Source organism: Vigna unguiculata, chromosome 1 (genome assembly GCF_037176805.1).
Source record: "Vigna unguiculata cultivar grain cowpea cultivar isolate G323 ecotype 2 chromosome 1, ASM3717680v1, whole genome shotgun sequence".
Lineage (NCBI taxonomy): Eukaryota > Viridiplantae > Streptophyta > Magnoliopsida > Fabales > Fabaceae > Vigna > Vigna unguiculata.
In genome coordinates this window covers 5,513,386-5,532,755 of record NC_140792.1, presented here as the reverse complement: position 1 = coordinate 5,532,755, position 19,370 = coordinate 5,513,386, and the positions used below count along the sequence as shown (strand labels likewise).

At 33.9% G+C, this 19,370-nt stretch overlaps 1 long non-coding RNA gene and 2 other non-coding genes across 3 annotated transcripts; all 3 read right to left on the bottom strand.

The window, feature by feature from the left end:
• Positions 1–7,343: 7,343 nt before the first annotated feature.
• Positions 7,344–7,569, bottom strand: LOC114165425 (small nucleolar RNA U3). The gene has a single exon (XR_003599706.1). It is a non-coding gene; the product is annotated as a small nucleolar RNA U3 (small nucleolar RNA).
• On the bottom strand, positions 7,344–8,445 carry LOC114162801 (uncharacterized). The gene is made up of 2 exons (XR_003599302.2): positions 8,086–8,445; positions 7,344–7,902 (listed from the first exon to the last, which is right to left on the bottom strand). It is a non-coding gene; the product is annotated as an uncharacterized LOC114162801 (long non-coding RNA).
• LOC114165483 (U6 spliceosomal RNA) lies at positions 8,074–8,176 on the bottom strand. Its single transcript, XR_003599717.1, has one exon. It is a non-coding gene; the product is annotated as a U6 spliceosomal RNA (small nuclear RNA).
• Positions 8,446–19,370: the final 10,925 nt, after the last annotated feature.

Sequence of the window (19,370 nt, the reverse complement as noted above, 5' to 3'; positions counted from 1 at the left end):
TGCTAGGAATCTATCAGATTTGTAATCGCGGGCACAATGCGAAGATTTGGTGGGATTGGGTTGGGGTATTACATATTTATCCCTCTCATCTCTCTCCGCTACAAACACACTCTCGCTGCAACCATGACTCGCTGCAATCATGAGAAGTGTCGCGGAGAAAACCAGATCCGATCCCATGTCTGAAGGATTCGATCCCATTGTGCTGGATCGGATACCTGGTCTTGGATTCGATAGCTAGATCGAATACGTGCTCTTGGATTTGTTCCATACTGGATCGGATACGATTTCTTTTTATTAATTTTTTTTAGTTTCATTTGTTGTGTTTAAAAAAATTAAGAAATTAATTTACAATACTAATTTAACTAAGGGCTAAATGGTAATTTGATTATTACTTCTACTAAAACATATTTTTTAATCTATCACAATCAATCAAATCTTTCCCAAACTTTCACAAAAATTACTTCTAAATTTATTCACCATAACTTCTAAATTCCTTAAAAAAAACAACACAAATTGTACTATTAAATCAACTCAAACTCATCCACTCATTCTCTCTCAATCAATCACTCTCCCACAAGTGAACAGACTGTTAGAGATTTGTGAATGTTGGGTATTGGGCTCCCTTCCTATGTGGAGAAAAGACCCAAAATTTGAGAAGCCCATGTCTCACTTAAACCTAGTGGAGAGGAGGCTATAAAATAAAGAGAGAGGCAGAACAATAGAGTCAGAATACACTGAAAGCCCTAACACATAGAGGGAGAGGTAGAGGGAAAATTCTGTTCACGTTTTTCACAGAGCTGTCATAGTAAATTCGGCGTTGCGGATTCGTTCACCGTTGGATCGGGCTGAAATTTTTACAACAGGTTCAGAACTCATTGCTCTTCATTCTGACCGGTCGGATCTTTGATACGAGGTCTGAGTTGGGAGATATTAATTTCGCACTGCAGCAGTGATTTGTAGAGGTTTTCCCCTCTTGTTCTTCTCTATTTGAAAGCTTTGTTGCTTTGTTATTTGGTTGGGTGTTGGCACTAATTTGTGCTATTGATTGAGACTCTTTTGTACTCTTGTTGATCATAGTGGAGCTATTTCTTTGGTCTGGACGACTCGTGGTTTTTACCCTTGATTTGAGGGGTTTTCCACGTTAAAAATCTTGGTGCCTTTATTTGTGCTTTTGGTGATTTATTATTGCTGCTCTTTGATTATTGCTCCTCATAGATTCTTGCAAGTTAGGGGAAATTATATCCGCTGCATTCTCTGGTATATTGTTTGTTGTTGTTTTCCCCATCAAAGTGGCATCAGAGCTCTTGGTTGGGCCATATTTACTTGCTTGAATGATGGAGGCAAATGCAAAGATGGTTGCTTTGAATGGTACAAATTATCATTTGTGGAAGGGCAAGATGAAAGATTTATTATTTGTCAAGAAATTGCATCTTCCGGTCTTTGTTACACAGAAGCCAGATTCTATGTCTGAAGAAGAATGGGACTTTGAGCACCAACAGGTATGTGGTTTTATTCGGCAATATGTTGAAGATAATGTTTATAATCATATTGCTAATGAGACACATGCCAGAGCTTTGTGGGAGAAGATTGAGTCTTTGTATGCTTCTAAGTCGGGCAATAATAAATTGTATTTGTTAAATTGCTTGATGAATTTGAGGTACATGGAGAATTCTTCTATTTCTGATCACTTAAATGAGTTTCAAGGGCTCCTAGATCAATTGTCAGGAATGGGCATAAAGTTTGATGACGAAGTTATGGGATTATGGTTGCTTAATACTCTACCAGAGTCTTGGGAGGTATTTCGGGTTTCAATTACGAACTCTGCCTCGAATGGTGTTATTTCTTTTCAGATGGCAAAAAGCGGTGCTCTTAATGAAGAGATGAGAAGGAAGGCACATGGTTCTTCATCTCAGTCTGAGATGCTTGTTACAGAAGTTAGGGGGAGAAGTCAGAAAAAGGAACATAAAGGTGGTAGAGAGAAGAGTAGGAGCAAGTCCAAGTCAAGATACAAGAATTTAGAGTGTCATTTTTGTCATAAAACTGGGCACATTCAGAAATATTGTTTTAAGTGGAAAAAGGAGAACAAAGACAAGAAGGGCAAACAGAGAGAGAATGATCATGATGATGATGATCGTGTCACTACTGCTACAGATGGTGATCTTGTTCTTCTTCGTGACTTTGAGTCCGTTAATCTTGTATCTGATGAGAGCATGTGGATTATTGATAGTGGTGCTACACTGCATGTTACACCTAGGAAGGAGTTCTTCACATCTTACACTTCTGGTGATTTTGGAGTGTTGAAGATGGGTAATGATGGTGAGTCTAAAGTGATTGGTGTTGGTGATGTTTGCCTGCAAACCAACATGGGAGTGCAGTTGTTGCTTAAAGGAGTCAAACATGCTCCAGATGTCCATTTTAATTTAATCTTTGTGCAGTTGCTTGATGATTGTGGTTATGACAATCACTTTGGTTCTAGTAAATGGAAGCTCACTAAAGGTAACTTGGTTATGGCCAGAGGGGAGAAACAATCTAAATTGTACTGGACTAAAGCTTTGGTTGCTAAAGACAGTGTGAATGCTATGTATATGGAGAATTGGAGAAATGCATCTTTGTGGCACCGGAGGCTTGAGAAATGCAGAATTGGAGAAATGTTCTCATTGCATGGCTGGTAAACAAACCAGAGTATCTTTTAAGAAGCATCCACCCTCAAGGAAGTCAGAATTGCTTGAATTGGTGCATTCTGACGTTTGTGGCCCATTAAAGGTAAAGTCATTTAGTGGTGCACTTTACTTTGTTACTTTTATTGATGATTGTTCCAGGAAGCTATGGGTCTATGCTCTTCAGCGGAAAGGTCAAGTACTTGAAAAGTTCAAGGAATTTAATGCTATGGTTGAGAGGCAATCAGGCAAGAAGCTGAAATGCATCCGTAGTGATAATGGTGGTGAGTACCGTGGACCTTTTGATGTTTATTGCAGGCAGCATGGTATTAGACACGAGAAGACTCCTCCTAAAACTCCTCAGTTGAATGGTCTAGCTGAGAGGATGAACAAGACATTGGTTGAAAGGGTTACATGTATGCTTTCGGAAGCAAAGTTGCCTAAGCACTTTTGGGGAGAGGCATTGCTTGCAGCTGTGCATGTTATTAATCTCAGTCCCGCAGTTGCTTTGAATACTGAGGTGCCAGACAAAATTTGGTTTGGTACGAATGTTAGATATGATCATTTGCGTGTCTTTGGTTGCAGGGCATTTGTTCATGTTCCTAAGGATGAAAGATCAAAGCTAGATAAAAAGACAAGGCAATGTATCTTTATTGGCTATGGTGAGGATGAATTTGGCTACAGGTTTTATGATCCTGTTGAGAAGAAGCTTGTTAGAAGTCGTGATGTACAATTCATGGAAGACCAGACCATTGAAGAAATTGATAAGGTGGAGAAGACCACACCCGAAAAAGATAGTAATCTCACTGATGGTAATCCGATGAGGTTGCCCGCTCACAATTTGGAGAATGTTGAAACAGAAGCTCAAGACAATGAGCAACATGGTGATGTTGATGATCAACAGTTTGGAAGTGGAGTAGAGGTTCCAATTGATGATGCTCAAGAGGAACATGATGATGATGACGATCTTGGTGATATACCTGAATCACCTCAAGTCCAACTCAGGAGGTCTAATAGACAGAAAAAGGGTGTTGATTTCAATGAGATTTTCTCACCTGTGGTGAAAATGTCATCCATCAGAACTGTGCTAAGTTTAGCTGCTACTCTTGATTTGGAGGTTGAGCAGATGGATGTGAAGACAGCTTTTCTTCATGGTAATTTGGAGGAAGAGATATACATGAAGCAACCTGATGGTTTTCTTGTTAAAGGCAAGGAAGATTACGTGTGTAGACTAAGGAAGAGTCTATACGGTAATGATGGCGGTTATCTCCACATAGTTATGAGGGGGAGATTTGTTGGGTATTGGGCTCCCTTCCTATGTGGAGAAAAGGCCCAAAATTTGAGAAGCCCATGTCTCACTTAAACCTAGTGGAGAGGAGGCTATAAAATAAAGAGAGAGGCAGAACAATAGAGTCAGAATACACTGAAAGCCCTAACACATAGAGGGAGAGGTAGAGGGAAAATTCTGTTCACGTTTTTCACAGAGCTGTCACAGTAAATTCGGCGCTGCGGATTCGTCCATCTAAGTTAAACACACATAAACGAATTAAATAAATCCGCAGTGAGAACATTTCTCCAATTCTGCATTTCTCAAGCCTCCGGTGCCACAAAGATGCATTTCTCCAATTCTCCATATACATAGCATTCACACTGTCTTTAGCAACCAAAGCTTTAGTCCAGTACAATTTAGATTGTTTCTCCCCTCTGGCCATAACCAAGTTACCTTTAGTGAGTTTCCATTTACTAGAACCAAAGTGATTGTCATAACCACAATCATCAAGCAACTGCACAGAGATTAAATTAAAATGGACATCTGGAGCATGTTTGACTCCTTTAAGCAACAACTGCACTCCCATGTTGGTTTGCAGGCAAACATCACCAACACCAATCACTTTAGACTCACCATCATTACCCATCTTCAACACTCCAAAATCACCAGAAGTGTAAGATGTGAAGAACTCCTTCCTAGGTGTAACATGCAGTGTAGCACCACTATCAATAATCCACATGCTCTCATCAGATACAAGATTAACGGACTCAAAGTCACGAAGAAGAACAAGATCACCATCTGTAGCAGTAGTGACACGATCATCATCATCATGATCATTCTCTCTCTGTTTGCCCTTCTTGTCTTTGTTCTCCTTTTTCCACTTAAAACAATATTTCTGAATGTGCCCAGTTTTATGACAAAAATGACACTCTAAATTTTTGTATCTTGACTTGGACTTGCTCCTACTCTTCTCTCTACCACCTTTATGTTCCTTTTTCTGACTTCTCCCCCTAATTTCTGTAACAAGCATCTCAGACTGAGATGAAGAACCATGTGCCTTCCTTCTCATCTCTTCATTAAGAGCACCGCTTTTTGCCATCTGAAAAGAAACAACACCATTCGAGGCAGAGTTCGTAATTGAAACTCGAAATACCTCCCAAGACTCTGGTAGAGTATTAAGCAACCATAATCCCATAACTTCGTCATCAAACTTTATGCCCATTCCTGACAATTGATCTAGGAGCCCTTGAAACTCATTTAAGTGATCAGAAATAGAAGAATTCTCCATGTACCTCAAATTCATCAAGCAATTTAACAAATACAATTTATTATTGCCCGACTTAGAAGCATACAAAGACTCAATCTTCTCCCACAAAGCTCTGGCATGTGTCTCATTAGCAATATGATTATAAACATTATCTTCAACATATTGCCGAATAAAACCACATACCTGTTGGTGCTCAAAGTCCCATTCTTCTTCAGACATAGAATCTGGCTTCTGTGTAGCAAAGACCGGAAGATGCAATTTCTTGACAAATAATAAATCTTTCATCTTGCCCTTCCACAAATGATAATTTGTACCATTCAAAGCAACCATCTTTGCATTTGCCTCCATCATTCAAGCAAGTAAATATGGCCCATATCTAAACATTGTCCATCATTTTTTTATATTCTAGAACTTATCAAATGATTCAATCATAACTACATTTTTCAGCTATTTTTTTTTTCAATATAAATAACCATATTATCTACAAAATATTCATTTTGCCTTTTACTAATGTGCACATATCGATTCAAAAGTCATCACAAGCATTTCATTTCATTGTTATGCGATGAGTAACAATATTGTCTTGTTTTGATCTTTACTTTTCTTTTATCAATTTTAAAAAATGAATTTATTCTTTTGTTTTTCATCAATATACCTATTTAAAAAACAAATTTAATATTAAAAATAATTTATCATAATCTAATCAAACATTAAGAGACATAACTACTATACAAAATTATGATAATCGAGTCCACTTAAAAATTTTCTATAAAAAATCACATAATACATTACGTTGTGGATTCATTGCGTTATTATGTGTTGGCATTATAAAATTTTACGCTTTATTATAAAGGATCACTTGCAATTTATGTGAATGGTTGATAAATAATATTATGAAACGGAATTTGTGTTATTGTGAATGGAATGCATGCATATGTGTTGTGATGGTAGGAATGAGAAGTGTGTATCTCAACAAAAGGTGAGGGGGCTTTGGGAGCTAACCCTGAGGAGAACATGTGAGGGGGCTCTAGAAACTGACCTTGAGGACTCCGAATATGATCTCTGGGAGAGAAATGAACGATGGTGAACTCGACATGGCTATACCGAATGTGAACTTTTTTTAGGAAGCTCTTAATGAGTGTGATGGAAAGTTACACCCGTGTACTTCATCGTAAGACTCGAAAAAGAGAAGGGGAAGTAGACTCTGTTTGAAGACTCCTTGGGAGTAGGAAGGAAGGATTGGTTTAGCTCTAGAGGTGAGTTGGTTTGGATGGTAAGCTACGTGCGAGGGTTATGTTTATATTGATGATTGAACCTTTTTGGCTGAGATTACATGTGGATCTTTTATCGTCAGATGAGACAATAATTTTTGTTATTGTTTATGTGATATTGGATGAATTAATGAAAAGGTTTAGGTGAGGTGTGTTGAGGTATTTTGTTACTATATATATATTTAAAATGTGTTAGTTATGATTTTTTTAAGTTAGATCACCCTTGTTTTTTTGTGGTTATGGTTACCACCTCTGATGATCGTATGAATTGTGTTATATGGGAGGATACTAACATTGCAAATGATGTTAATTTCAATGTACTACAAATCACATTGAGAAGAATCATTTTCTTATTTTTTATTTATTGGGAACAAATTTTGTAGAAATAATGTATATGTTAGATGATTCTTGACAAAAGTACAACTGTATCTTATGAAATAAAAAATGTACAAAAAGATTAACTCACCGAATCTTATGAAATATATGTTAATCAAACTGTATGTCCTTTTTAATTAAAGGAAGGCAACCCCAATTTCATTCATGTGTTGATGAGGTGCTGAAGTTTAGTTTTGACATTTTGTCCTTTCACGTAGTATTAATTGAGAAAACCAAAAAGAAAAAGAATAAAAAGGTGGAGGAGAAAGATTGGCATTATGAAATGAAAGAAGTCGGGTACCCAAAAATTAAACAAAAGGGTAAAATTTAATAGCACAACCCTTAAATTTAGGGTAAGTTTAATGAATGATAGATAGCATACTGGAAAAGTAAAAATTTGAATGAGGGAGTCTGTCAGACAACCCTGCGACCATCCCAGGTCGTGAACGACTGAGAACGATCCTCTACAGTTGAAGGTGAGTCAGTAAAAATTTGAATGAGGGAGTCTGTCAGACAACCCTGCGACCATCCCAGGTCGTGAACGACTGAGAACGATCCTCTACAGTTGAAGGTGAGTCCAGTCCGGAGTGACAAAGACCATCTACACCGTTAATCACGCTCTGATCACAGGGTCATGGTTCATCCACCAGACTTCAGTTCCTGTCTCCTTAGAACTTAAGGATACAGAGGTACGAGCCTATAGAACAGATCCTGTTCAAGTAAGGTCGTGACCAAGTCTGTGAGGGTTGGCTTTATAAACATACCTTCTTTCCATAAATCTGTCGATGTGGGACTATGTTAGCTGTTGTCATTGTGAACACTTTCTGTCTAGCTAGTTTGTTATTGCTTGCAATCTGAAAATAATGTTTGTGGTGGCAAATGGGGATGCCCTTTTGATGAGTTTATTTATTTTGATTATGAAAAGTTCAAAGGAAAGATGTTGCAAGGTTTGGCCAAGAAAGATTTTGCATCAAGTGCCAAACATGGTGTTGTCTCTGGAACTCATCGTGGTTGTTGGGACCATGTGTGAAACAGTGTCTCTGAATGAATACTAGAATCATCCTGTAAAAGCATTTAAAACCACCAGTTTATGAATAACAAGACACCAAATCTCAACATTTACCCCGTTAAACAAATACTTTAAAAGCTAGATTGTGAGAGAACTTCTGATTATTATGCATTACCAACAATACGGAACTCGAAAGAAACTAAGCTGAAGGGAGAAAAAGAAAAAAAAATTTGGACCATTTCTCGATTTGTGCGTGTCATCCTTGCGCAGGGGCCATGCTAATCTTCTCTGTATCGTTCCAATTTTATCGGATGTCCCCGAAGGGACGAGCAGGGTTGCAGATCGCTTCTTTATAAACACTAAACATTTAGTGAAACTATACGGTGTGGGACTCTAACGGAAAGTAAGTGAAAGGAAACTAGAGTGGATCTGTTACGGGGAGTAGGTGGAAGGAAAGTAGAGTATGCAGTGTCACATGATCTACCGGAAATACAGAAGAAGAAAAAGAAGAAGGTGTAAAAGATTTAGTTTCCCTCTTAGCCTTATCATTATTACTCTGCTCTCAGACTGCACCCTACTTTTCATTTTACACTTTTCTATTTTACTTCTGCTATCCTTTTTTATTTTTTTTCTCTCTGCATCTCTGCTTTTGCTTTTATGTACTTTATCACCATTTATCATCTTTCGTTTTTATATTATGGCAGTTATAAAGGACTGTTTCGTGATTGATTTAATCAATCATTCAAAGCATTAAAAATTGATGCAACTTTCCTTCTCCCATTCCATACACTTTATAAATTATAATTATTCATTTAATTTCACTTCTATTTAGTAATTAATTTCGACCTCATCCGTTTTTTACTTTCGTATTATGATTACTTTCACTCATGGATATGGTTAGCTCCTCATCTAAGAAAATTTTCCCATGGAAAGATGAAAATCATGGTTTTGCACTGATCATCATAAATTTTAAGAACATTTTTTCTTTTATGTTTCAAACTCAAATTTTATTTGTACTTAAATAAAACTTAATTTCGTTTTGATCTACGTTATAAACTTGAATTTTATTTGAAGGGCTGTTTTTAAAATCTCGTACACTTTGAAACATAATCATAATGTTACATTCAGGTTTTGTATATAGTGGATGACGTGGGAACTCAGCTTACTGCACGTTTTTTTTTAGTCTCTTTGTGTAAAATCTTTTTGTATGTTTGTTGTAATCTTAACTTGTTTGATATGTTCTGTTTGACTATGAAACAACAAATATTTTTGTCTCTCGTGTTTGTGGAGAAAGAAAAAGGAATTTTTTGCTCTTATATTTATCTATATAGTGTAATTTTCGCAGATGTTTTTTTTTTTTTATAACGCCCAAAGATATAATATAATCTGTAACAAATATTGGGTGTATGATTAGTCGGTTTCACATCTTATAGTATATCTAAATGTACTTAAAATATGCTCCTTTTCTTTAAGATTATTTTATCTAAATTTTTTTAGACTTCTTAATCTTGTTAAATTTGGTTAGTCGTGCTCATAAATTTGCTTATCATATGAATTTATTCTGTTAAACTTTTTAATTATTCATTCTATTCTATTAATATAAGTAATTAGAAATGTCAACGGGGCGGTTAGGATATGGATAGTATGTAACATCCCGTTTTCATAGATGTTATACTATTAAACAAAACATTAAATTTTTAATAATTCAAAAGCGGTTGATAGGAACAGGCCAAAATATGAAGTACAATACAGTCATCCTCAAAATAACCATACATATACTGTCCATACATATGGCCTATGCAAAACAAAAGGATACAAAACACCCTAGCATGTATGAGGAAAACAGATGATAACTACTACTGGGAACGTCCTGGAACCCACTCACCTCCTGTCCAGGAGTGGTGTATCCTCACCTGCACCTATATCTGCTCACGCCATTATATAGGGACGATCATTGCATAAATAGAAGACACAAGGAACACACAACATACAAGAAGGGTAAGCTTACAAGAAGGGATTATGTAAGTGACATTGGAGCTCTTGATGGCTTGCACTCGTGACGGTTCCTAAACTCTGCAGAGTTTTAGGCACAAGGGGTGTTCACCCAACCACTCGTGATGCCACCAATATGAGTCTTCATGTCCTTACATTTACTAAAACCATTTTCCTTAGAATTTCCCTTGAAATCCTAACTCCAACATATTCTCATTCATACCAATTTCACACTCAATTCCATCACACTGACTATCATGCATAAGGATTACATACAAGACTGGTCATTATCAGATTAATGCAATTAATACCGTATCAATTAGTCAAAAATAATGAAGGAGCCAATTTCTGTAAGGAATCTCGCTTAGGCTAGAGAGTCTCGCCTAAGCTAGAGAATTTGTCTCGCTTAGGCGAGTTACTCTCGCCTGGGCGAGACCTCTTACAGTGGCAAAATGAAATCCTGGGCGAACTCTCGCTCAGGCTAAATTGGCTCGCCTAGACGAGACGTTATCTCGCTTAGGCGACCTCAGCTCGCGTAGGCGAGACTTCGCGCAGTGACATAGGTGATCTTCTGGTATTTTCGCTCAGGCGAGAGCTGCTCGCCTGGGCAAAACTACCAGGAAATCTCATTTGTTCTTCACATGCAGACTCGCTCATAATCATCCAACAATCAATTTCACACACAAACAGTTTCAAATACGAATTTAACACATAATCAAGCAATTCAATCACTCATTAACATATTTCATACGAAATTTGGTGAAAAGTCAGCTTCCCTTACCTAATTAATGGAGAAAGCTTTGGGTGAAAGCAACTTAGAGAGGAGGGGCAGAATTCTTTAGTTTAACCTAGCAAATTCATCATTCAGACATGGATGAGTGAGCAACACTCGATTAAACTCAGAACAGGAACAAGATTTCGAGTTGAAATCTGGAATTGGACCTCAAAACGAAATTGGGAACTTACCTGAAGGAAGGAAGGCTAAGGATGGAGGCAACTTGAGGATTTTTCGTGGTCACTTCTCCAGAATCTGTTTCAGGAGCAAGAAGAAATTTGGTTAGGATTGAAGGTGGTTGTGTAGGGGATGATGGTGAAGTGGAGAGTGAAGTGTTCAGTTTGCTGGAATGAGGGGAAAAAGATTGGAATAATGGGTTATCACATAGTAGTTCCCTCGTACTCTATCCGCTATATAAATATTCGTCTTGTACTCATTTTTTTATGGACTTTACCCGCACATATCCGTGAATATGGATTTTTTTTTAACATCTCTGACTATATTCAATTAAATTAACTAAAATCTTAAAATTAAAATCACAACACTATATTATATAATAATAAAGTCTTTATTCTAATTTAATTTTGTTAAATTTTCCAGTTACTCATTCTATTAATATAAATAACTATAAATTATTTAATTAATAAATTTTAACTATTTTAAATAAGTAGAACAAACACGACTGTGGTAGAAAAATACAAAAAATTAAGGTTAAATTAAACGACCTATAAGGTGAGTATTGAAATTTCATATAAATGATTGAGGTGTAAAATGAAATGTGAGAGTCCTTCTTAAGAATCACATAATTTGAATGGAGCTTATTGTATTTTTTTTTTTTTGTAATTTGGTGTTGGACATTTATTAGGCTTTGTAATTGTATTTGTTCTGTTTGTTTGTATTGAACATTCTACATGTTTCATTTTTCTTGCAAATAAAGACCTTTTGTAGTTTTTTTTAAGAGGCTTACAAAATAGGCTTTAGTATCTTTTTTTTTACCCATGAGTACAAGATTCATGGTATATAAGGTTTAGTGTAGATTATTTTTAAATAATTTTCTTGAAGTGAGAATTCTATTTGTTCTTCATTAGAATTTTTGTTCCTTATTTTTAAATATCTCATTCAAAGTGGCAAATCATCCTCTTCTCGTTAATTTCTCTTGCTTATTTTAATTGTATTTTCCTTTTTAATTTAGCCAATCGTTCAATTAAAAATATCATAAATAATCCTACACATGCTTAGTTTTCCATCATTTGCTAATTATAGCTAAATCTTACATTTTTTTTAAAGTTAGTTTTAGGCCTTTTGTAATGTTTCCAAACTTTGGTGTGGTGGTATTCCACCACTTGCATGATGCTTTTTTTGGGGTGTTGTATATAATTTTGTTGTTGACTTGCTTCATTCATGTTACACAAGTACAACTCTTGATTTTGGATTGAATTGATGATTTCAGTCAATATGAGTACGTGTATGACTTCGTGTGATATAAGAGATGAGAAATGATTTTATTTAATCATATATTGAATCAGTGCACAGTAAAATTCATCGTGAGGCAGTTTATTATAAGGTGCATCAATCTTTCATGAAAGTGATGCATTCTATTTTTGACAAAGCTTACATGAAGAGATTGTAAGGTACATCAATCTTGCACAAATAGTTTCAGATTGTGTTCTTTTAGATAGATTTACTATTTCGAGAGAATACCAAGCACGAACTTAAGAAGGTTTTTTTCTATTCGTTTGTATTGATTTGGATGGAGGGCGGGGGGTGCAAGACTTCATATGCATGATTCAACTTTCATGCCATCTCCTTTCATGTGAAGATATTTGTGGTGGGGGGGGGGGGGGGAGACGTGTTTCTACAAAAACACCCTTGATTTAATATCACATTTATATGACGTGCATCGTTGTTAATTTTTCTATTGCTTATGCTTTGAGCTAAAGTCTTCAAGATTCCTCGACTATATAGGAAAGATACTTGACTTCAGATGAGACCATTCACAACTTTCGTTTGAATTTCTTTGACTATGCATAGGTGAGTGTCTTTAATGAGGCATTAAATAACAATGAATATATCAAATTGGTTGTTAGAGTATATGATAACCAGTGGAAGTTGTGCTTGGACAATCTTTGTTTGATGTTGGAGAGTGTGTGATGTAGCCTGGCTTCAATATGTTTCAGGTGAGTTACAGTAGATGGAATAAATATGGCGTCGTGTATTGAGTGTGTGGGAAGCGATATGCACTGGTGCTTGAAAAATAATTGGATTATATCAGACTAGGAAACATGAAAATTCATGTAAAACACCCGCGATATAGAAGATCTGTCAGTCTGCAGAGGCATTGAAATATCTTACAACATAGACAAGGAAAAAGAAGGGTGATCAGAGTATGGAGAAAAGATATAAAATATCTTTCTTTATGATTGTTTTTATATCTTTGTATAATTTTATTTCTTCAAATCATTTATTATTTAATCGTTTATTTATTTTATTTTATTTGACTAACATTTTTGTATAGATTTTATAATGACTAATTATTAAAGAAATAATTAAATAAATAATACTACTAATAATAAAAATATGAATAATATAATAATAATTATTGGAAAAATAAAACACTAAGACATATATATATATAAATTAACGAATATTAATCAAACCCAACAATTCTTAAAACAATAATAGATTAAAAAATAAATAAGGAAAGAATGAGAAGTATCCTGGGTTGAAAAATGCAGAACATTGTCTTTAGAGTGAAAATGCCCCTACTGCATATATCAAAACAAAATCACATGCGCTTCTCTACCAAAATTGTTTTGTGACTGGGTTGAATGTTTTTTTTTTATTTAATTTACTTTATTATGATTCTTGTCCACATGTGTGGTAGATTAAGTTTTTTTGTTTAACCTTTTACAAGTAACATGTTTGATTTCTTTAACTCACCAGCTAAATAAATTTAATTCTAAGCATTTTACTTATGTCTTTTATTTTTATTTTACTTTCTCATGGTCTTAATAAATTTTGGATATATATATTGGGGACTTTAGAAAGTTAGGCCATTTAATTAAATATGTGAAATTGATGTGTTGTTTCAAAAAAAATTTGTTCTCTTTTTTTTCTCTTATTTATTTATCTTTATTTATTTTTATTCATTATTATTATTATTATTATTATTATTAATTTGTATATATAATTTTTTCATTTTGGATTATTGAAATATGTGTTTATATTTCTTATTTGTATGCCCGAATATTGAATCCTAGGTAGACGACATTGTTATATATATATATATATATATATATATATATATATATGTCTAGATTTTTCTATTTGTTTGTAGGTAGAGATTTGGGTATGCATCATCCTACCTTCACACACTGTGTGCATGACATGAGTGGGTCCTATACCCGAGTTTGAGTAGCTTTAGAATTAGAGGGGATTGTGTAGTAGTGCCACGATGAATGTACTTCCCAAGAGGTCATTGTGAGAACCCCAACCAGAGTTTGTTCGCTTCATTTATACACATACCTCTTGTTGTTTACCAACTGTCATGGAAAATATTGTGAAGTGGGTCATAACTCTAGTGACCTTGATATTTAGGTATTAGGAAACCATCCTGGTGAGCGCATGTATTTTACCTTAGATCCATTAGGCGCCAAACCTCTCTTAAGGCATAAAGGTGGATATGCACATCTCTTTAACCCTAAACTTTTTTTTTCTATTAATTTTGAATTGGTAATAAAGTCATGCATGGCATATTATGCATCCATTTGTTTATGTTCTGCCATGTCATCTCATCATGTTTATTTGAATTTAGGACCAAAATTATAAAGCTGTGATTAAGTTTGGAAAAGTAAGTTAACATGGAATTTGGAGTCGGGGATCAGTTAGGATCTAATACTTTGAAGAAAAAGTTATCCATTAAGGTTGTAGTAAGTAATCTAAATAATTTGAGAGAAATAGTTGTTAGAATGGGAGCTTACAAAATATTGATAAATTGAAAATTGATAATACGTTTAAGATATTGGATTGTGGTTGAGTAAATTTCTATTATAAAATAATTATAGGATTTATTTTAGGAAAATGATAAAGATAATTAAAACAATTAATAGAAAACTTAATTATTAACATACCCTTAAAAGCAACTCACTACAACTCATTCCAAATTACAAAATCTAAAAGATAATTAAGACAAAGTATCCAAAATAGGTATTACATGGTAGACAATTGAACTAATCCAAACATTACTAAACTTTCTTTAGTAAATAATGTTTTGTGTTCTTCACCGAAGATCATAATTTAAAACTAATACATCGCAATAGAGTTAAAGAGGACTAAAATGGAATGAGAAAGATACCTAGAAGCAGAACAGGTGTTGAAATAAAGAAGAAGAAAAAAGTTAATAATGACTCTTTGCAGTTCTTTATATCCGCTGTAGGTATACGAAAGCAAGAAACAAAAAAAAATAACAAACTTGGAATTAATATACAAGGATGAAAAAAAGGGGAAAGAGTGATAGTGTGAATATTTTAGGACTTAGGATTAAATTAAATGGTGATAGTCTCTTTTCTCACACGAAGAAATATCATCACTTTTTATATTCATTTTTTATAAATATAGAAGAAAAAAGTATTGTACTATGTTTTTTTTTTATAATCGATTTTTCGTTGTTAGTTGATTATCATATATTTTTCTTTTAGTAATTACGACTCTTAAATTTTTATTAGATTATGATAAATTATTTTTGAGTCTTCAATTTAAAAAAAAAAAGTATATTGCATAGTAAAATGAAGGCTTAAATATATATTTGATATTCCTACTTTTGTTATTTTTATTCAATTTGGTTCTTATTGTCATTTTGTATTCAATTAAGTCCTCATTTTCGTCAAATTGTGATCAATTTGGTCCTTTTCACTACTAACGGTGTTTAAATAGTTAACATTTTTTAACAGTACATGTCACGTATCAGCTCATAGTTTTTTTGATTTTTTTTTTAAATTTTTTTAAACTTTTTAATTTTTTTAAAATTTTTTAAAATTTTTTGATTTTTTTTAATTTCAAAAAAATTGTCCACATGTCAAGTCATAATCGTGCCACGTGTCAGTTTGTGGTAGTATTATTTTTTTTGTTCAAATTCGCCCTTATATTCGTTATTTTTGTTCAATTTAGTCCCAATTTTTGTTAAAATAAATCAATTTTGTCCCTTTCAAATTGACAATAAATTTAATATCATTTATACAAATTATATTAATATTTTTTCTAAAATTGACATTTGAATTTATTATTTTTTAAATTCAATTATAAATTATTAAATTTAATTATAAATTGAATAAAATTCTTATATTTAATTGCTAAATAGAATATAATTATTTAAAATATTAAAGAATATAATTATTAATTTTTTTCTAATATTTATATTCTAAAATGCTTTAAAATTGATATATAAAAATATTTTAAATATTCAAAATATTTTATAAAAGTAAACTAATATCTGTAAAATGAACATTTAAATATAAAATATTTTAGATTTTAATATCTAAAATGCAATAAAAATATTAAATATTTTAAATTTAAATGTGTTAATATATATTTTTAAACTTTTAATAGTTATATTCTATTTAACAATTGAATCTAAGAATTATATTCAATTTATAATTAAATATTATAATTTATAATTGAATTTAAAAAATAACTAATAATAATGTCAATTTTAAAAATTAAATGGTTCTATTTTAAAAAAATTTGGTACTAAATTAAACAAAAATAACGAAAATAGGGACTAAATTGAACAAAAATAATGAATATCGGGACTAAATAGAACAAAAAGAAATAATACAACCACAAAATGACACGTGCCACTAACATTAACATGTGACACAATTGTGACTTGACACGTGGATAATTTTTTTTTAAATTAAAAAAATTAAAAAAATTAAACAAAAAATTAAAAAACCAAGAGCTGACACGTGGCATGTACTGTTCAAAAACGTTAACTATTTAAACATCGTTAGTGAAAATGACCAAATTGACCACAATTTGATGAAAATGAGGATCTAATTGAACACAAAACAAAAATAGGGACCAAATTGAATAAAAACAACAAAAATAGGGACCAAATGTATATTTAACCCTAAAATGAAACATGAATTTCTTATCTACAATATAATTATTTACATTGTAAAAAAAAGGTTTAATCACATGGAAGATCCTCTTTTCGTTACAAAATCTCAATTAGGTCCTCAACTTCTAAATTATCTCAATTAGGTCCTAATTTTTAAAAATTTGTTTCAATTTGGTCATCTTCATTAGGGCATCATTGACGATGTTAACTGTGTGTCACGTGTCAGCTCGTGTTTTTTTTTTTAAATCGTTTTTAATTTTTTTTACTTTTTTTTTCTTAAAAAATAGCTGACACGTGTCAAAATAGGGTTTTTTTAATTCTTTTTTTTTTAAAAAAAAAAACTAAAATGATGTAACATCACGTCCGGATATTACGAATTTAATAAAATAAAATAGAAATAATACATCAGCATCATTTATTTAGAATCTCAGGTAATAATAATGCCTCGTTTCCCAAAACACGGGAAATGTAAAACTTCATTAAATTACCAACAAGTTCATAAATACAAGACAATGGGTTTAGTCCAGTAGGCCATGAGCCTTTACATCATACATTAAAATAGAGTGATAAAAACATGAACATAAAAATTCCCAAAAACATCCCCTCTTCACAACTAAGCCTCACCAGCTCCACCTGCATCATCACCTGCTCACGTATACCACGTATATGATCATCGCCAAACACAAACAGATAGGGTGAGCTAACAGTTAAAATACACAAAAATATACCAAACACAAATATACATGTATAACTAATACAAATAATGCAACAATAGCACAACGCTTTCTTTATACTGCATGGACACAACCATACAGAGTATCCTTACTTTTCCCACAGAACCTTACTCAATTCCCATCACATGGCCACCACCATGTACACCGAAGCACCTAGTGGAAGACTCGTTACCTTCCCTACACATGGCCACCACCATGTATATTAAGTACATCAGGGAACCTCGTTCCATTTCTTTCACATGGCCACAACCATGTTAGCAGTGTTCTACATCTTATAGTAAGTATCTCAAGGTGCCTTGCTGCCACACCTATCGGCCACAACCGATAGAGCACGTGCGGAAACCATGCTACGGATCCCACACCGTAACGCCAAGTGGAGTTCTCAAATACGAAGATAGTCCGTAACGTCCTAGGACTACCAAACTCGTCAGCAACCACTGAGGAGGGCAATCTATTGGACCCATCCGTACTAGCCACAACCAACACACTCACACCGGCACACTCGCCAACCCGAGCCACAACTCAAAGTTCCTCGTGTTCATCAGCTATCCCAAGCCACAACTCGAGGGAAGTCATTATGGGCCACAACCCATAGAATTCCACGTACTTAACCCCTATCCTAAGCCACAACTCAAGGATATGTTCCGGACCACAACCCATGGAACACCAGCAAGCCCACCAAGAAGATATTTTAAAAGCCATGTAGAACACCTCTCACAAGTTTCATCTCGTCTTATAAACACGGTAGGTACATCTTCCTTAAACGTACCTCTTCACCCTTGCTTGCTTAATTCAAGAGTCTTTGTTTAACCATTAGGCGAGCTCATGCTCGCTTGGGCGAGACTCTCGTTCGCCCAGAATAAAAGTGCCTCGTCTAAGTGACGAGTCCCTCAAAACCACAGACCTTCCCTCGCGACCTCACTTAAGAGAGGATCTCGCCTGGGCGAGACATACTCCCGCTCAAAACACAATCACCCTCGCCTGCGCGAGTTGTTCAATCAAAACACACAATTGCATACGATTTCTCGCTTAGGCGAGTCTCACTCGCCTAAGTGAGATGAGCCCTCGCCCAAACCCCAAAACTCTCTGCCCGAGCGATGGCCACGAGCAGATTGTACATGCGTAATTGAACACGGAATAGATAATGCACAACCCTATTATTTTCATGCTTTTTGGCCAAAGTTCAATAAAACAGTACCAAAACCTCATTGATTACTTGGTCGCTTCAGACCTCACTATCCACTCTCAATTTTTCGCACTCCTAAGATTCTTAGAAAACACTCTACCCCTTTCATATTCAAACCACACTAACTTTTTAGCAAAAAGAAAGTTAAATTTGAGTCCACAAAGGTTTGAACCCATGACCTTCCTTATGCCAAACCAAAGCTAAACCACCAAGCCAACTTATGTTTCTTGCTAACATATACAATTCAAGCATTATCTCATACGGACTGTGGCCCAACATATTATTAAAACATTAACAACAAAAATACACATTATTGGCATACATAGGACTCAAATCCAAGTCCTCTCACACAAACACAGTACTCTCAACCACTTGAGCTGTACTTTTCCACGTCACACATAATAGAAGTTAATGTCAAATTATAATTTTGCCACGTGTCAATTGTTTATGTGAAAAATCTCGATTTGATCTTGTATTTGTTATTTTGTCTCAATTTAGTCTTAATTTCTTTTTAAACTAGAGTAATTTCATCCCTTCCAAATTGAGACAAAATTTAATTTTTATATAAATATTATTATTTATTTTTTTGTTATAATAGATAATTTTAATTAAATTAAGTTTATTTAAATTTAAATTTTGCATTGACCTTTTTTAAAATTTTGTTTTAATAATTTCTAGACTAATTTATAAATTTAAATGTAAAATTTTCCCAACAA